Below are 6203 nucleotides of genomic sequence, written 5' to 3'. Positions count from 1 at the left end.
AAACACCAAAAAACCCGTATAACTTTAATGGTGGAGACAAAAACAGATTATGCTGTAATCTTTACATAATAGTGATTCAATTTTTTTGACCTTGCTAACAACTGCTTTAAAGAAAAACTACACTTAATTAAATTAACAATTCTGAAATGGAAACTCAATTTGCAGACTAAGTATTTCTCCTAACCTGAACATGTATAAGCCAATATGCATATATACAAAATCACACGTGAACCCAAACACACAGTAATGTATACAAAAATACAGAATGTCAGAGCTGAAAGGGATCTTTTGTCTACCATCTTCACTTTAGAGATGAGGAGTAGAAGGATAAGGTGATTTGCCAAGCTCCAATAGAAAGCTTATGATAGACACCGAGCTCCAAGTTTCTGCATATTTGCAGTGATGTCATAGGCACTCTGTGTGATGCTGGTGAATATTTTAGGTGTGCAATAGTAAGAATACAATTAGTATTACCTGGTAATCTGTTTAAGATCATTGACAGGCCTAAGGGTTTTCCATATGGCCTGCACCCTAACCTCTGGGAAGAAAATATCCACAATGAAATTTCTACAAGATTAGAGGAAGGAGAGAGGCAACGGGGATTCCATTTCTACTAGGAGTATCCACCTCTGAGAGGAAAATATCCATCTCTGTGGATGTCATCTGGTCTGCAGAAAACCCTTTCCTGGAACTCCCAGGTATTTAAAAAAAGAGTCACATATTAGACCTAGAGACAGAAAGCTCACACCCAGTCACCCAGAATCCCTGATCACCAAGAATTAGAACATTTCTGGAAGATGGGCTCTATACATGGAAGAGTTGGGAATCTTTATTTTGAGACAGAGACATATGTCGGGGAAACACAAACTCTACTCCCTTAGAATTGAAATGCTCACATTTTTAAAAACAACGTTTAAACAGACATTTGTATTTAAGGGAGTGAAAATATTTTCTAAGATGCAGGTCATATGGATCTGTCAATTCCCTTCTGAGTTAAGTCACTCTAAAAAGGGGTTGGCAATGATACCTGCCTCATCTTAAGGCTATGGGTGAGCATCAGATGGACTGATAGATGCAAACACCTCAGAGATGAAAGTTTTTAGTTTAACTGGTCTGCTTAGGTAAGGAGCAAGAATCACTTTGGGGTTTGGAAATAACCTTGTACATAGGACAATCCCATGAAGGGTTGAGAGGGCTGTAGCCATCTCTATTATTGACAAGGAGGTGGAAGAAGGATGTGAGAACACTTGTTGCCATGAGTACACGAAGAATAAGTGTAGAAAAGGCAGGAGGGGAGAACTGCGAACATTAAGTGTTGGGCCAAGACTTCTTAGGAACAGGACAAGGGATCGTGGCTTGTTCTTTTGAATCTGCTCTTCTTTGAAATGCTTTCACAGGAAACATGAATCTGATGTGGACCCTCCTCCTTTTCCTGCTTTTGGACCTAACTGTCTTGACTCCAGCCCTGCCCTTCTCGACACGACATATAGACAACCCCAGTTCTTGGGTCCCTAGAGGACACCACCGATACTGTGATGTGATGATGAGGCGCCGTTGGCTGATCTATAGGGGTAAATGCAAGCAGATCCACACATTCATTCATAGAATCTGACCACCATAGCAGATTTCTGCAGAACTCCACCACTGCCCTGTACCAACAGCCCCTCCATGTGCAGCTGCCACAACAGTACTCATGATGTCAACGTCACTGACTGCTTTGCCAGCACAGGGACCTGACCTCTTCACTGCCACTACCAAAAATAAGAAGGAGTCCACCAGGCCCATGCGAGTGGGCTGCAAGAAGGGGGCACCTGTTCACCCGGATGGCTAGGTTCCTCCTGACACCGGCACCTGAGTGACTTGCACCCTATGCCTTCAAATCTTTGCAGCACTGTCAAGGTGTTCTTTGTAAATGCTTCTTCTCTTGCACGTGGACCCCTCATTGTTCTCAGACACGTATAGGCTTCCGCGTCTTTCTTAGAGCCTGTTCCCCACCAACCCCACGTCCCCTATCCCTGCCACAGTGTCAGGGCTTTTGGTGGAGGATAAGGTGGCAGTGGAGGGTTGGGAGGGAGCTTGAATTACGGAAATAATTCTCTGGAAAAGGCTTGTTCCAACCAAGCTGCTAGACAATCCCCTTCTCGTCTGGCTGATCTTCCCACCAGCTGCTCTCATAAAACCTCCTGATGGCTGGCCGTACGTGTCCCGGATCATAGGGTCCTTCTACATTCTGCCGGACTTTCTGTTCCTTTCTCCTCAATGGGCTCCTTCGGAGGGTATTAGGGACGACACCCAGGTTGGAAACCGCTTCCTTTAGGGAAACAAATCGCTGTGGCTCCCGGGGTGTCACCAGAAGAAGCCTCTGCTGGAGAAGTGGGAGGAGAATGGGCAACTCCGCCCCGCCCAGAGCCTCAGTGGTCTTCCAGTTCCCGTGGCAGTCGTATTGGCCGGCAGGGGGCGCTGCGCCGCGTGCTTCCTGCAGGCCAAGAGTCCAAAACGTCCTTGGTTCCCTTTAAGACAGCGTGAGATGGGCTGCGAGTTTCTTGGTTGCTGACAGCGATAGAGGATAATAGGTGAATAAACAGAAAATCCAGCCAGCATAAATACAGTCTAACTGTTGAAGAACAGATTTCTGAGTCTACCATAACTTTCATGCACTCCGTCACTTTAGTGTTGAACCTGCCACCTTCAGATTCACACTGCAGCACCTTGGGTAAGAAGGAAAGGAAGTGAATATGCACAGAAGACTTACTTGTATTATGAGCTTTACAGTTTAGCTGCACTAGAAAAAAGTTTATTCCTTTCTTGGAAGTAAGGGCCTCAGGCCCTAAAGCTCTACAAGGCCCTAGAGCAGGTGGCAATACCAGCCAGGCTGTGTCCTTCCCTTCAGGGTGATGAGTTCCTCTAGGTCCAGGCATGTCCAGAGGTTCTGTCTGAGAGCCACGGACCGAAGTAAACAACCTGGGAAGTTTACATGGTGTTCTGTTTTACTGTGGCTGAGCTTGCACTCAAGCCATGAGATGGAGTCCTTCCAGTCTTCCTTCACCTTTCCACGGGCAGAGGAGCCTCTCCCCAGTGCTACATCCAACACAGGCTCAAGGGGAATCCTGCCAGGCTACCCGCCAATGTTCGCTTAAGGCCCCAGAGCTCTTCAGTCAGCTTGTGGTGAATGCTGCCTGGCCTGGGACTCACGCTGCAGGACAGTGGATTCCTCTCTGACCCAGGGCAGGTCCAGAAATGCCAGCCAAGAGCCAAGATCTGGAATTGGGGATCCAAGACCTGGCTTGGTGCTCTACCCTGCTGTAGCTGAGCTGCTACCTAAGCTGCAAGACAGAGTCCCCTTTACTTTTCCCTCTGCTTTTCTCCAGCAGAAGAATTGTCCCTTCATGACTGCCACAGCTGTGAGTATGGTGGGTCTCACCTGAAGCCGGCATATCTCAGAGTCTCACCCAAGGCCCATGGAGTGTACTGCTGGGTATTGCTGCTGGTTATTTAGGGCCTGAGGGTTCTTCAGTCAGCAGGTGATGAATCCTGGCAGGACTAGGTCCTTTCCTTCTAGGCAGTGGGTTTTCTTCTGATGTAGGGTGAATCTAGAAATGTCCTTCAGGAGCGAGTGCCTGGAATGGCAGCTTCATGATTCTGACTGGTGCCCTATCCTACTGTGGCTGAGCTGATGTTTATGATGTAAGACAATGTCCTAGTTACTCTTTCCTCTCCTCTCCTCAAGCAGAAGGAAGGAGTCACTTTCACTGCTGTGAGCTGTGCTGCCTGGGGTTGGGGGAGTCATTGTGCAAGCACTCCCTTGGCTGCCCTGACAGGTGTCACACTAGTGGTGTCCAGGTCCACTGGCTCTGAGCCCAGCACATCACTGGGACTTGCCTTCCAGTTGTAGTTCTTGTGGCCTAGATTGAGTTTCAAATGTATTTAGGACCCCAGAGCACTTTAGCCTATTGAGCAAGGCTTTCCCAAACTCAGGTTCTGACTGCTGGGATAGACGATTCCCTTTCGGCTAAAGTGGTCTAAATGCTCCTTCTGTGGGTAGGCTGTGACAGGGCAGCACTGAGTTCAATGCAGATTTCCACAGTTGCTGCACTCTCCCTCCCCCATGCTCTCAGATTCTGTCTCAGCTCCATGTGGCAGCTAAGGGAGATGGGGGAGTGGTGGCCTTAGTGATTCAAAATTGTCTTTCCTAACCTCTTCAGTGCTTGTTTCAGTGATACGAAGTTAAAATCAGGTACTGTGATAGTTGACTTGATATTTGTTTCCTATGTAGGTGCTTTTTTGTGTGTAGGTAGTTGTTAAATTTGGTGTTTCTGCTGGTATGTGTGGGGGTGCAATCAATGGACACTTCTATTTGGCCATCTTGCTTGACCCCTTCCCCTTGATTCTTTGGCTATCTGAGGAGCTAAATATATTCTCATGTATTAACCCAAAAGAGTTTTTTAAGCATTTACTCAGTGACTTCTAAACCCCAGGGTTATAGCAATGAGACTGAGTCACTTCATACCCCATGATGAGCTTCAGCTAAGCCCTGTACAAATTCTCCCTACATTTAAGTGAAGAGTGTTGCTATAGCCTGACAGGTCAGTTGTGTACACTTGGATATCAATAGGGTCAACTGAATGCAAGCCTCATATCAAGACATAAATGCTGGATAATAGGTGTATGTAGCTGGAATCATCTCAGGAATAATGCAAATAGTATCACTGCCTCCTGTGCTTTGGAATTTCTCCACACCGAGATTACTTCCGATGTACATGAAAGCTTCTGAAGTCAGAGTTTGGTAACAAATGGATCTCAAAGTTGGGCTGGAGACAGGTTGTTGGAGAACTACTTGAGGATATGATTGAAAATGCAGAATCCTGAGCTCCATGTGCAGACATTCTGTGTGAGTATATGCGGAATGGAGCCCACTAATCCGTAGTGCAAATCTTCCCCCAGGTGATCCAAATGGAAAATACTTAATGTTTGAAGTTCTTTAGGTGTGGCACTTACATGCTGGCAGAAAACACTATGAATGAATTTGTGTATAATATTTGATTATATAGTTTATTATTATAGAAGATTAGATATTAGTCATTAGGGATTGATTATAAATATCCCAGGGAGACAAATTTGATGACCTATGTGCTAGTCTGTATATGTCACTGCTTACCCATAGCTTCCTTTTAAGATTTAAAGAATTTTGTCCTCTTGCTTTTCTATTTGGCTAGAGGCAGTTGGGGGCATGAGGAAAACTCCTTCCTGTTCCAGAAATACTGAGGAGTGAACTGTTACATTCATATTTACTGAGTATCCTGTCCCTTTAGTTTTTTCACAAGTCAGTTAACTCAGTCTGAGGAACACTAAATCCTAAGAATACTTAAAATAACCCCTCAGGCTTTTTTTTGCCAGTCTTTTGTCCTACCAAATGCAAAGACAGTTTTGAAGGTCAGGCCAAAATAGCTTCCTCACTAAAAATACAATTAGATATTACTGTGGAGTCTTACAGGAATAATGATCAAGCAAGGAAACTATGTAAAGTTTTGTACATGATGTAATTATATTTCATTTATTCAATTAATCAAGTATTCAGAATATTCCCATATAAGCAATCAAGTAACTCATATACATAAACCAAGTAAACCACATATATGCCTCTTTAAAACACACACACACACACACATTCATTCCTCATTGCAGACTCATAGATTGCAAAGTGTCTGAGATAGCCATTTTTTCGAAGCCCATTTTTGGTGATGGGTAGCAGAATGTTACGATAATTTGCTCAGATTCCACATCCAACTGGTAGGCCATCGGCAGTGAATCCCCCAGAGTTTTGCCCTGAGACTTTTATTGATACAGTCAAGATCATGTAATGGCCCTCTACCACAATCCTAAATATGGGAATGCACTATATTTTGAGAAGTGTGTGTGGTAGAAAAATTGTTCAAGGAAATTGCTGGATCTCAAGAGCTTTGATTGTGGCTGAACATCCAGAGCTTTGTGGCTGAACATCCAGAGCTTTTGTCCTGTAGTGACATGACCTGGATCTTTCACAAACCTTTCCTGTAATAATGAGGTAATGAACTCAGAGGATTTCAATATCACAAAGCAGATTGGCTTTCAAAGCACAAAGTTCTTACAGTACCACAGCTAACAGGTCTCACGCTCTGTCTCACTCTACGTGCTGACTTGGGATAGTCACACTCTTCCTCCAAGGT

The 6203-nt window shown here is 44.8% G+C and overlaps 1 pseudogene; it reads left to right on the top strand.

Annotated features, from left to right (window-relative positions):
• Positions 1-587: 587 nt before the first annotated feature.
• LOC134738102 (ribonuclease pancreatic-like) lies at positions 588-1920 on the top strand (annotated as a pseudogene).
• Positions 1921-6203: the final 4283 nt, after the last annotated feature.

The sequence above is a fragment of the Pongo pygmaeus genome, chromosome 15 (genome assembly GCF_028885625.2).
Source record: "Pongo pygmaeus isolate AG05252 chromosome 15, NHGRI_mPonPyg2-v2.0_pri, whole genome shotgun sequence".
Lineage (NCBI taxonomy): Eukaryota > Metazoa > Chordata > Mammalia > Primates > Hominidae > Pongo > Pongo pygmaeus.
Note: the sequence above shows the minus strand (reverse complement) of the source record. Positions and strands in the feature narration are given on the sequence as shown.